Here is a 14,783-nt window from a genome sequence, read left to right as displayed (position 1 = left end):
TAAATTTCATTTCATAAATTAAAACACAACTGTTTATCCCAAGATGCATTGTAAAGGAATATAACAGAAACCCTTTTTAAATATTTGATGTAATCTGGGAACAGTATATATATATGTTCCTGATGTAATATAAAAGCAAAAGCAAAAACAAAACAAAAAGCAATAAAACACATTATAATTATTTCATTTATTTGGCGAACTTAATATTTGTAATGTTGGTGACCATGATTGGAAACATAGAACTCGAGGTCACATATATCCTCAAAACAGTTGACTGCGTTGTCGGCTGTCCGGTAACTTTCGGCCATCAATGAGGTCATCAATCTTTATTTGTATTGGTATTCTAGTGCAGGGAGATTTTTTTATTCAGTTCATTTCTGACGGACAAAAGGACAACGATAAGTATATGCACACATTCATTTTTAGTGAACTACGCATCAGTGACAACTGACATGGACAGCAGGGGCGGATCCAGCCACTTTAAAAAGGGGGAGTACCAACACGGGATAAAAAGGGGGGTTCCAACTATATGTCCTATTCAAATGCATTGATCGGCATAAAAATAACTTAAATCGATATATGGAAATAAAAAATACCCTGAATATAGCTTTTAAATTTTCACATTTTTTTTGAAAATGTAAATCCTAATTAGTATACAAGTTAAGCTATTAGTATAAACAATGGAAACACAATAAATCGATTTCTATTATATTTTAATTAAATCCAGAGCATGCACCTTATTTCATCTCTAGTATTTAAGGAGCTTGCGTTTCTACAAATATTTATTTTTGCATGCTCTCTATTGTCCGAAGTGTTGTTCTGTTCGTCTACCTTTTTTGATAATACTTTTCGCTGTCTTTCTTCTTCTTTTTTTTGCTCTCTTATTATTTCCTGGTACTTTTATACTAATTAGTCCCAGCTGCGAAGCTTTTACTTTTGTGTGTGTATGTTTCCTATATAGAAGGGTGAACTTATTTTTAGTTAATCTATTGCAAACAGAAGATTCGACTCATATATTTAAAAATGGGGAGACGTGGTATGATTGTCAATGCTTTAATTATGCAACCGAGTTAAAAATGAAGTGGTATTAAAAACAATGTTAGGCTTCGCACGGGCTTCAACAATGAGAGAAAAAAAACCATACACATGTGCTTGCTTATGGACAAACAAATCAGGTCAATGTTATGCCCTTTTGAAAGCATAGTTCCATCACCTATATTAATATACATTTAAATTAAATAAAAGACAATTTCAAAATATTTAATAAAGTTTACTTGCTTTAAAGATAGGTTAAAAGCCGTCATTGTTACAAATCTCAGGTAGTTTTAGTTCATACTTACACAATAAATTTTGATTAAACTTTGGACTGTAAATTCTTATTGAAATTTAATTAATTCGCCTTTCTAAAAAGGCTAAGAAAGAATGAATTGTTATTTAATTCCCAGCTATCGAATAGAGAAACATATCGTGGGAGCATAGGAATTTAAGACATCTTTATAAGTAGATGTAATGATTGCCGTAGATTGATGATTTAATTACCATCTAAGTGTATGGTATTTATTAGTATATTCAAATATGTATTTTATAGTTTTCTTATTAGTGGTTTTCCCCTTAATATTTAGACTCAATTTTGTGAAAAACTCTATTATTGCTTCTTTGTGGTTTATATTTTACATTTAACGACTTTCTTATTACCATAACTTATTATATACATGTCGTTAAAATTAGTTTACAGTTTTCATTTAATTGGAACAATTTCTACCCTCCTTGGTAAATTATAAAAATGGTACAATAATTCAAAGTAAAATATAAAAGCAATATAGGATAATAATCTTTTGAATTGCTTAATAAAACTCTATACAAATTTTGTTCATATAAGACAGTAAAAGTACTTTCAAGTATGATTCTTTTTACGTGAACTCAAGTAGTGTAGTTTGTTCACACAGCCCACAGTGTAGGATATGAGACCCAGTTGTGGTCACACATTGGCGGTTTCCTGTAATTGGTGTGTTTAGGGCCATTGGTTACCAGAAGAACCTATAGGAGGAATCTATCATGTAGATGCTTAACTAAAATTATACAGAGTAACAGAAAATCTTTAAGTTTAAAGGACCTTAAATCAGTGTTCAATTAGATGCATTACAACAAGAAAAACAACGAAGCACAAGAAAAACCGATAATTATTTAAAAAAAAAAAAAATGATACACTTGAACACAACAATGTGAGAAGTACCTCGTTTAATGAGGCGATACATGCATTGCAAGTTGTTGAGTTGTAAATCTTGATTTTCCCAAGTTCTATAGTGCCTGTTAAATCAGCGTCACTGAGAACTAGTTGAACACATGCTGAATGTTTGTATACGGTTAACATCTTTTCAGGAACAAAGTATCACTGATAGTTGAAAAATATGTCTTTATTGCCACAAAAAGTCTAGAGATCTCACAAAAATATTTACACCAAAGGGACTGATTATAGGGGGCTTACGTTTGCTGTCTTTGATTTAAAGAATACATAATGATTCATCAGACGGAGTTATCAAAATCCAATCCACGGAATATGATAGTTGCACACCTCATGCACGCTTAGGAACCAAAACAGCTTTTTTTGGAAGGGTTCCAAAGTTTTGATTTCAAGCCTTACTAAATACGCAGTAAAGACTATACGTACTTCTCCCACATCGATCACAATCTTAACTTACTTTCGTGCTTAATATTCATATTTTTTTAATGCTGTAAGCATTCACCTATCAACAAAAAATGACACACTAGTATCGTGCAGAATGTAATTCACATAATTTGAAAATGTGATTGCAATAAACAAACAGATTATCTAAAGTGTCTACTTCTGGGCTTTGGTAACCAATGCGTAAGTTATTAATTTTTGCTTACTTTTACTAGTTTTAGATATAGATTGCTAAAACAACAAAGTTTACAAAAAACGATAAAAAGGAAAAAAATAATGCACAAAGCATTCTTGAATGGTATACCTGGTATATAAAATCTATTCTGAGACTTTTTATGATTCTTGTAAAGTGCCATTAACCTTATGGTACTTTTTTTTCTCTCCAATAAAACATGGAATATTGACGTAAAATAACTTGATTACATCTAATGACATCTTAATCTTCACTTGTGTGATTAAAAGTTTGCTGGAAAAGAAAAGGATGGTAAAATAAAATTGCTTTCCTTTTTTTTTTATATGTTTTTGTCGTTGAGTTGAACTTTCTGTCTTTTTATGTATATTCATGCATTAAAGAGTATTCTCCAGGTCAAAAGTAAATATAGAGCATTATTGCAACAGAAAGACAATCGCTGTACTGGCCCTGAGTGCGTAAGCGGAGTTAGAATATTTGTGAGCACTTAACCCCTCCACTAACTTTTCTACATTCAAACATTTGTCCAAAGGGTGCAGAATTTCAGCACTCCGAAGACATCCCCACATCCCCACATCTTATTTTATTCGTTTACTGAATTAGCATTTACTAACATTAAAAAATGTATACATATATTTACAAACTATAACATACTACGGTAGTATACCGGTCGGTAAAGTTCAAAGATGCATAAATAGCTTATTTATAATATTACAATTGTGATAACTTGCAGAAAATGATATAGTGAAACAAAATGGTATAATGAAAACAATGTCTAAATTACTGAAGGTTTTGCTATTTGACATAGGAAATATTATATTGACAATAATATAATACTTTCATGATGTGACCAAGTAAAAAATCAAAATTGTTCACAGCCTTATTATAAGTGTAGGCGTTAGGTTAATGAATCCGCTTAGCAGTGAATCGTTCAACGATATTCGAATTTCCAAATCCCATTTCTGAAGAACATACTTCAGTTAATCAATACAATAAGGCAAAATTTATTGTCACAAACATATTCATTTACATATAGATCAGTGTAGATCGACAGATGTAGACCATAATCATCGTGCTAAAACCATTGATGTACGAGACCGGATATTTAGAAGGAAAAAAAAAGAAAAAAGCGGAAGATACCAAAGGGAGAATGATAACTAATAAATCATAAAAAAAATCGTGGCAAAATGTAAAAAAGAAAACGAAGCAGTGACACGCAATGTGAAAACTTCAGCCTGCGCAACACGAGCACAACCAACAATCGGAAGTATTATCTCATTTGTAGCGCTGGAAGAGTAGCAGACCTTGCTCCACATGTGACACCCTGTTTGAAATTTAGGCAGATACACAAACTTCCGAATTATTAATTGTTTATATTTATCAAGTTTAATCAATGAAGAAATATTATCCATAGATCAAATTTTATTCGGTCAGTGTATGTTCACTTGTTTGTGTTAATATGTCTTTTGATCGAGTTAAGCCATTTCTATCTTGCCGTTCGGTGTGACCAAAGGGTCCGTGTTGAAAACCTTACTTTGACCATGGAAGTATAGTCAATATAATACTTCCATGCTTTGACATATACAGAATAGTTGACTTTTACAAATTGTGACTTAGGTGAAGAGTTATTTTATGGGCACTCATACTACATCTTCTGACATCTTTCATTTTAAGAAGCAATTTTACGTTTTTTCGTTTCATAATAAATGTCTACTCTTTTATCTATTGGCAGAGGCTCTAATTTGTAAAATCTCCCTCTTCCATGTAAAGATTGATTTGATATTTCTAAAAAAAAATTAGTAATTAATTTTGGGGCCCTTTATAACTTGTTGTTCGATGTGAGCCAAGGCTCCGTGTTAAATTGACCTATAATGGTTTACCTTTTTTAAAATTGTTATTTGGATGGAGAGTTGTCTCATTGGCACTCACACCACATCTTCCTTTATCTAGACTAGTATGTAATATTTAAAATCCCAAAGTATACAACTGTTATTCATAATATCATACACACACGCATAGTTGCATTTAGTAAAATTTTATTGTCAATTCGGAAAATATGACATTTTGTTAACCATGTTAACACAGTATTCAAACAATCGAAAAGGCTTGAAGATAAAGCAAAATAATTCAGAACGTTAAAAGAACAGCAAAGAAAGGTATCGATAGTTCTTGAAAAAAAACCCTCTTTTTTCAATTTTTATAGATATAATTAAGGTTGATAAAAAATAACTAACCTTCAAGTCGTCACGATGTAAGCGTTGTATGCGACAATACTATTGTGTCATGTATCCAATATGTTATAAGGTTAGAAACACCGGCATAGCTGTTTGTTTACATCAAATTAAAGACCATTTACAATTCAAGACAAACAATATTAAATACATATTTACCTTCATTTGTTTACATACACCATGTAAAAATGTAATCAATATCGCTATGAATAAAATCTTGTAACAAACTGTAATAAGATTTTCTAAAGCAAATCTGTACCAGATTTTAGCTGTTGTTACAACCTAACTTATTGATGCGTTAACCCATTTTCCTCCAACTGGTCAGTGACGTTTAAAGCTTTTTTATTTGTCTGTTATTTGACATCAACGTTGAATGCTTCATATTTATAAGAGTTTTAAGTAATTTTTGGTAACGAATATCTGTGAAATAATTTGCCAACTATACATAGATTGTTAACATGGTTTATTGAAATCTAAACGTCACTACAAAGACAAGTATGGCATATAAGTTGTGTATTTTATCACAAATAACTGAAAATTATTAACAACATTCCTTCACTAAAGCAAATTTCCCCATTTCCAGTCTCAATTTTATTGATTTGGAAAAGGGCTGAACTGTTAGATAAAAAAAAAAAAAAAAGATCTAAAAAAAAAAACTGAATTAAAAACGGGATATCACATATTTTTTTTTTTTTTTACAGTAATGTCGTTTTTAAAGCCCTTTAATTTAAACACGATCAACGTAAATCCTTAGGTTATTTAACAAGTCTTCTAAAGGTTGTCAATCTAACATCGTAGCAAGTTCTGAACACACTTACTATGTAATTTTCAAGATTGTCAAATTTTGAGAAGCTCTCACTGTAATTAAAACTTTTACAAAAGACCGATTCAGTTAGTATTGATACACTTCAAACCTTTATTTAATACTCAGAATTCTCTAGTTTTATTTTCTATTCATATTATTATTACTACATATTAATAATAGATAAAAAAAACAAAAAAACACAATTTTGAACATATTAAAATCTTGTTTAAAAATCTAGAGAAATCAAGGTCATAAGTTTCGTTAATTACAAAGAATCAATTTATTACAGCTCTTGAAAGTCTTGTTATTTTCAAACAGAACGCAAACATTCGGTCGCTTTTAACAAAATGCAATCATTTGCTCGATATCGGATCAACCTACGCTATATATATATATACTTGAAGTTGCGAACATGTGCCTTAAAATGTAAACACATTATAGCTCCTGCTATTCTAAAAATCTTAACTCTGTGCCAAGAGAGATAATTTTAAAGATTACGATGATTCTAAGATAGTTTTGTGTTTTTTTCGTGTTTTTCTTTTCTTTCGGCTTTTGCCTGATTTGACTCAAAATTCATTATCGAGGTAGACTATGTTTCAATAGATATTTACATACATTTTGTATAACTTTTATCTGAGCGTCACTGATGAGTCTTATGTAGACGAAACGCGCGTCTGGCGTATTAAGTTATAATCCTGGTACCTTCGATAACTATGATCATATAAGATTGACAAAGCTGAAACTAAGTTCAAGGCAAACATCATTTCATTGTCTAACATTTGATAAGCTTTGTTATGACTACATCAATCAGTTTGGTGTAATATCTAATTGGAATCGAGTATCATTGTTTCGCGAGACGTCTGCAGTTACGTCAATAATCAGGAATTATTGACCTCCTGTCAGGTATTGATTCCTTTAATGAAGTCTTCAAATGTGAGAAAAATTGCTGATGAAGAAATATACAATATACTTCCATATAAAATTTTATCCCTTGGGACATCACATCTATTAGGATTTCCATGACGATTCAATGTCGTTCCCAGTTATAAGATAGATTCATGGAAGAGGTTAGGCCAGGATAAGAAATCAGAAAATACAGAAAAAAATTGAATTCCATGCCTTGTACGTCATAAATATACAACAATGGATGAGATCTATTGATGTGCAGGAAATAAGATAGTTATTAGAGAATTGGTTTATATAGTCAAATCAATGTTTGTACACTATCTACCCTGAGTTACACAGATGAGTTAATGCACAAATGAAATTAAATCAGGAATGCATTTCCAACAATCAATTTTTAAATAAAGGATAATTTCAAAAAACACTTTTAAAAATGTATTGTACGTATTAGATGCAAGTCCCGGGTTTTCCCGGTTGCTTTACACGTAAACATCTATTCAAACGATTTTAGAATTGAGCTGAATAAAGGTTCTATACAATTTGTAATTTTCTGTTGAAAATACGCGGTTAAATATACTAAAAATGATTATCCCATTTAACGGTATATCCAGGTCTTTCAAAACGTTAAACATATATAATTACAAAACGCTGATTAAAACACACTGCGAGAGCAATTTTTTCGCATTATTATGAATAAGTTTTGCTTAATTGAATACAGTTACAGATCCAGCACACCAAATTCTTTTAAGATATATAAATCTGTGACTTTGACAACTGCATTTTGTTTAATGTCAGATTACAAGATTTCTCTACAAAAATTGTAATTTCTTTTTAAACAATGATATATCAAAGAGAGAAACAACAGTAAATGCCGGATACAGACTTTAAGGTGTTGTGGAGTGTTCAGTTCACTCGCTTGACAAAGCATATCATTGTTTTTTGTCTTCTTAACCTAGGTCAAAAATAAAATCACAAAAATACTGAATTCAAAGGAAAATTTAAAAAGGAAAGTCCCCAATCAAATGGCAAAATCGAAAGGTCAAACACATAAAAAAATGGATAACAACTGTCATACTCCTGACTTGGTACAGGCATTTTCTTATATAGAAAATGGTGGATTGAATTGTTTAGGAAGATGATATCAGATGATAAACTAATTCCAATCAAAGCAAACAAACAACAAATAAAGAACTTGTAACAGAAACGTTGTCAAAAATACTGAACATCAAACTAATGGATAACAACTGTCATCTAACTAACTTTGTGCAGTAATTTTCTTAGGTAGAAAATGGTGGATGAAACCTGGTTTTAAAGCTAGCTAAACTTCACACTGGTATGACAGTCGCATCAAATTCAACTATATTGACAACGATGTGTGAACAAAACAAACAGAAATAGTAGGTTAACATGTCAAAAATAGGGGTACAGCAATCAACATTGTGTTATAATGTCAAAATATCTTACTCGTTTGTGGCTGTCTTTAGCATTAAGCATATCCACTATGGATTCATTACTCTTAGAATTAAGTTTAAATGCATCTTGCATTTCATGAATATAACGATTGCAGTAACTGAGAAGATTAAAACTTATCAATTATTGTGAATTAAGAATTGCATCTAACAGTCATGTTCTACCACCCGAGGAGGAAATATTAAACGTAATCACACATTCAGACCATTTGTTTCTAAAATATATATTCTCACCATGGAAACGCTTGTGTCAAAGTCATTCCAATGCTAAGTTATAAGATTCAAATTGTTTGAAATCAAAAGGATTTAGATATGCTTTTTCCACAGCTAATTTTCTTTTTAATTATATAACGAATTTCTTCAGAAGATTTTCTTATCATTTCTATCTTGGCCTAGTACTATTGCAAACACTCATCAAAGATACAAGAACAATTAAAAAAAAACACCTCATTATCGTACAAAATTAGATGAGTATTTTTTTTTCATTTACAATATATAAAACATAAAACTATAAGGGTTGGATAATTTTGAATGAGATTGCACTTTGTATCTGGCGCCTTGCATGTTTTTATACATACACTGTATGATACATATTTTTCAACATTTTGTTTTTAGACTTATTCAATGTACATATTATTACAAATGCAATTTAGATAAGGATCTTTTTAAGGTTACCATGTACCCTTTCTGTCGACCTCATTTGTTATTTCCCATTTGATATTCGATATTTTGATATATACATGATTATACATGTATTTTTATTAATTTAGACGAATAAGTCTACTACGTGCTGGTAGTTGTGAATTCTAGAATGTTATTTTGATTATTTCCGGATTAAATCAAAGGCTAACAATCGATACATGATGCTTCATCGTGATACAATATCATCAGTGACAGCGCGGTCTGCATTCAGACTACTGTTTTCAAGTATATACAAATGTACTATTAAAATAACAGCAATTCTGTGAGCTATGGCCCACTTTTACTTGAACCATTTCTATCGTTGTATCTACAGTACATAGAATCATATTCAAAACAGTGTGGTCCTGGCCATTGATTGACGACCTTAATTATCCCTTTGACTGGGACAGATTAGGTGAACGTTTGTCTGTAACGACCATTGCTCACTTCTTACTTATTATAGAATTTAAACTGTGGGGTCACCAAAGGTTCTTAACGCCTTTAATAATAAAATAATTCGAAAAAATATTCAGGAATAACCTTTATGTTTTGATTTATATTAATAATATAAATCAACACATCGTATTATTCCGGATTCGTTTTTCGAAATGCTTTATTTAGGTGTTGAGAACCTTTGGTGACCCCACAGATTCAGTGTCTTTAACAAGTACATAGTGAGCAGTGATTGTTACCGACAAACGTTCACATAATCTGTCCCAGTCAATGTGACAATTTAGGTCGTCAATCAATGGCCAGGACCACACTGTTTATAATATGATTCTATTTTAATATATTAGTTGCCTCTACTCAATTAAAAACATGAATGGAGCATACATAATTCATGGCCTAAGAGCATGTTTTCCCTACACCAATAAGCAGATAAAAATTCGAATAAAACATTTCTATGTATATTTAGTTCACACTCTCTATACATGAGATTTACACTCTATATCTATATATGTAGTTGACACATTGACACTCATTTGAATACTGGTAGTAAATGGGTCTATATCATAAATATGCCTGTAATAATGCCAGCGACAGATATATAGTTTTATATAGAATTTCTGTGTTCATATTCAGACAACCGGAAAGTAATGTATACAACTTAAGAAATAATATTTAATACACCTTATATATCTATTAGATATAGGAAGGTTTGGTATGAGTGCTAAACCTCAATCCAAGTAACAATTTATAAAGTAAACCATTATAGGTCAATGTGTGGCCTTCAACACGTAGCCTTGGCCCGTATGAAGCGCTTGTCTTACACAAGTTCACCATTGTCCAATTGACAACATCTAAATTTAACAACGGAAAATTCAGAAAAGGTTACTTACAAATCATATAAGTACCAAAGCACTGACTGTTGAACCGATAATATATCCGGGTAATAGTATTTCACTAGCAGCAAGCGGCATTATCCAGCAAAAACTTTAGAACGATCAAGTATGCATTGCAAAATGTTTTTATAGATAACATTTTGGGATAAACTTATTAGACGTTCTTGAAATATACCCTAATTTGTGAGCTTTTGGACAATTGCGCTTGGGTTTACGAGTCTTTGTTTACTCATTGGTTTTGATTGTTATTGTCTTTTTCAAGAATAAAAGTTTTCAATTCAAAATCATTGTAACTTTGAGATAATTTTGAAATGTTTTTAGCAAATTGTGATAACGAATGATTGATTGTTGTTTAACTTCAACAGATAACGAAATCATTGACTTGATTATTTCCAGGTATACATTGTAGTGAAATCGAAAAACGTTTGACTGTTATCTCTATTATCAAATGATGCATTATTCACCAGTTATCTTTGTTCCTTTAAAAAGTTTAATGGTTTGTTTCATGCGTAATCAATTACCATTCCATTTCTTTTGGTAAATGTTAAAAAGGGTACCACGGGGAATCTTTAATTATAGTTTATTCTATTAAAGACTTAGAGATGTATCTTCACTTGAGTTATTGAACCGCATAAACCATTTTGTATACAAACTTACAGAATACCCAAGCTAAAAAAACATTTATTCTTCGGCAGTGACACTCAATTAAATTTGAATTTTTGAAACACCACTAAAGCCAGAGAAAAAGTTCAAAACCATTATAGTAACACCGCAGTCAATCTAACGTTCCCTATACAATGATTAGTTACATCACATATTTTGGTAAAATTGTACATACAACTTTAACTTGTTGAACTATAGATACAATTCGAAAAAAATAATGCATTTACCTATTTTATTGTCTGCAGTATTTTCTATTCAATTCTTTAAAAAAATGTTGAACATTTCGTATGGAAAGCACACAAAACACAAGAGAAAAGTTTTCTTCCATTTTTCTTCAAAATCATCAAATCACCTTTTGACTACTAATTGTAAATAATACAAAAATCTTTGAATGAATACTAAAATTGAGTATATATATTTCCTGTTTCTCAGATATGAGGTACCTGTTTTAAGTTCGTCTTTGCTATAATGCTGCAAATGGCGTGATGTATTATGTGGTTTCCAATTTATACATTTTCCACTGATTCCAAACAAAAAATAAGTGTTTTTGTAGAACTTCGTAGTGATTGTTTTAGGTTGATAGATTATTTATATAATTCAACATATTTTAAGATTGGACTAGGATATTAACTTCCGAGTTTTAACATATCGCATTGAATTACTAGAAGAAATAATATCCACGAATGCACTCTAACAGATTTATCTTCAAATAACTAAAAAGATACTTAAAATTGTCTAGATGGTAGAAATCGCCCAATGAAATGAAATTTTAAGCTCGAAATGTTACAAAGTGTTGATCGAGGTATGTGAATAAGATAGAGACGATAGCATGAAATAGAATAGCTAGCAATTTTACAGCTTTCAATACCAAAGCAATACAATATACAACATACAATACTACAAATGTAAACTCTAAAACATTTTAAAATTCTTAATATACGATATACGACACAATTCAAAACCTTAATATTAATGGTAATATCGAATATATATATTTTCTTCAAAATAATCAGTATTTTTTTGTAGAATCTGAAACAAAAGATTTGGCCTTACATGTAAGTTTAAGAATATGTCATGTTTTCTTTTTCCTTAAAAAGAACATAAGGAATATGGTGACAATAACAATGACCTTAACATCATTGTACAAAGTATATGAAACCCACCGTAATGCATTCTTAAAAAATGATGCACTTTACCAGTTATTTCGTTTTGTTTTATGCCTAACATGCCTAAGTCGCGTAAGTTTCTGTCAGTTATTACGTTGCAGTCTGTTCTTAGATAACGTACAATTTTGAGTTTTATCTATTTTTGTTTTCCAGTTTTCCAGTTTATTTAATGCTTTAATCACAAGCATTTGTTTATTAGGTATTTTGTTTTATTCTATACTTAAAGTGCATGCATAAATCAATGCTATGTTGTTCAAATATAGCATTACACAATTTGAATATAAGAAGCTTACTAGCATTCATCGAAAAACATTACAAGACATCGATTTTGAAATGAGATTAGTTCACCTACCTTTGAATTCAACGAATATCATTTCATCAATGCTCTCTTACTAACTCCAGAAATTCAGTTATAATTCATTTAAGATAAACTGTAGTTTCCATGAATAAACAGAAATCATATCCAGTAAAAAACGCAATGCCAATCAACAGATACTAGAAAAGTGTTGACATTTCAGAGGCACGTGGCATGAAAATAATGTAAATATATCTTGATTAAAAGTTAACACATGGCGACGACTCCATGTTTAATTTTACATCTGAATTAATTAGACCGATGCTGCCGCCAGAAGTTTTCATGATGAATATGCGGTTTCAGGAAAGTCTATAGTTAACATTCATGGTAGATTTAAAAGGATATCGATACTTCCGAATATGGTGGATATCACAGAAACTCATAACCAACATGTATTAAGTTTGGACACTAATTGATTTGTGCAAACATACGAAAACACGGTAACGAATACATCACTTGATTAGAAATTATTCATTTATTGTGAAGTAAATCAATTTTAATCAATTCTTCACAGTTTTGTCATTCCATAGAAGATTTGCAAACTAATAAAAGCCTTCAAGGATTAGACTATCATAATGTATATATAAAGCGGATAAATAAACATGATAAGTGGGAAAAAAACACACTGAAAAAGTAACGTAGACGTAAAAAAAGAAGAAAAAAGAAGTAAATTTCATTGATATGCCGTTGCGTGATAGAAAACGATAAGGAAAACCGGATCAAGAGGGATTTTATTCTTAAAGAAAGATAAACCTAAAATTAAAGTTTTATAAAGGTTGACTTCATAAAAAACAAAATTTTAATTGAAACTTAATTGCTTTTTTCTTTACTATGTTATGTATAAATCGTTGCTTCTAATAGTTAAGAGAATAGGTTATTTGATATTAACGTTAATATACTGTAAACAGTTAATGTAATAAAGTAATTCATTTCCACTCAAGACATAATATATATTCCTTACCATTAAGTAGTTGGTCCTGTAATATTAAATAATAAAACTTTTCGATAAACATAATTTATCATATATTTAAGCACACACAAAAATGAGGCGAACATCTTATTTTTTGGTTGAAATTCAAAATATGCAAATATGATTCACTGTAAAAAAAAATCATCTATATTTCAACTGACTCCGAATGAACTTTGAAAACCTAATTGAATGACGAATATTTCGATAAACAAATCCCATACGTACACGCAAAAGCAAATAGAGTATGATGTAATCGTATTAAAAGACTACAGTGCCACGAGTGAATTCATTGTGAAATTATTGTGACATAACTTCCACCAAAACTGATACATGCATATTCATTACAAAAGTTTTTCTCCTTAAATAACCGTCGTTGTCAGGTGAGTGATATCAGTTTATTGATAAAGTGCCGGTATATTTTTAACAGTTTAACTAAAGAATCTACTCGTCAGTGTTCTGAGGAAGAACGACTCTAAGGATCCCCAAAAAACGGTTGATCGTTTTTTAGAACCACAGCGTCTCCAATATAAATGTGTAACTCCCTTTGTTCAAACTTATCCAGTTTGATCTTAGTATATCTCTGGTTAAACACTGTCAACTACCGATGTCTCGTGTATTGATGCTGCAAAAGGACACAGAAATCTTGGAACTATCACTCGGAGTTATCATCCCATTCCATTTTGTTATTGAAAATGAGGATATGCTGGATAGATACAGACATGTTTCCTTGCTATGGGATTTATGTATTTTTTACACTCACTAATTAAAGGCAACAGTAGTATACCGCTGTTCAAACTCATAAATCCATGGACAAAAAACAAAATCGGGGTAACAAACTAAAACCGAGGAAACGCACTAAAATATAACACACATAGAAACGGACCAAGCTTCAGACAATATCCAACGAGAATAACAAATATAACATCAAAATCAAATACATGAATTTAGGATAGACAAGTACCGTGACACGTCTTATCGCAATGTGAATTTACACTAAAAAAATAAGAGAAAACAAACGACGCAACGTTAAAATGTAACACACACAAAAACGAACAATAATATAACAATGGCCATATTCCTGACTCGGTACAGGACATTTTCAAAGGAAACAATTGTGGGTTGAACCTGGTTTTGTGGCATGCTTAACCTCGCACTTTAATGGCAATGTTAAATATAACATGGAAATGACAATACAATATTACAGGACTACAATACAAATAAATAGGAGAACGTTTTAGACAAAGAAACAAATGATAAATAGATAACAAAAAGTACCAGGTTTAAAATTTAATGCCAAAAACGCGCCTTGTCCACACAAGACTCA

This window comes from Mytilus trossulus, chromosome 4 (assembly GCF_036588685.1).
Source record: "Mytilus trossulus isolate FHL-02 chromosome 4, PNRI_Mtr1.1.1.hap1, whole genome shotgun sequence".
Taxonomy (NCBI): domain Eukaryota; kingdom Metazoa; phylum Mollusca; class Bivalvia; order Mytilida; family Mytilidae; genus Mytilus; species Mytilus trossulus.
Note: the sequence above shows the minus strand (reverse complement) of the source record.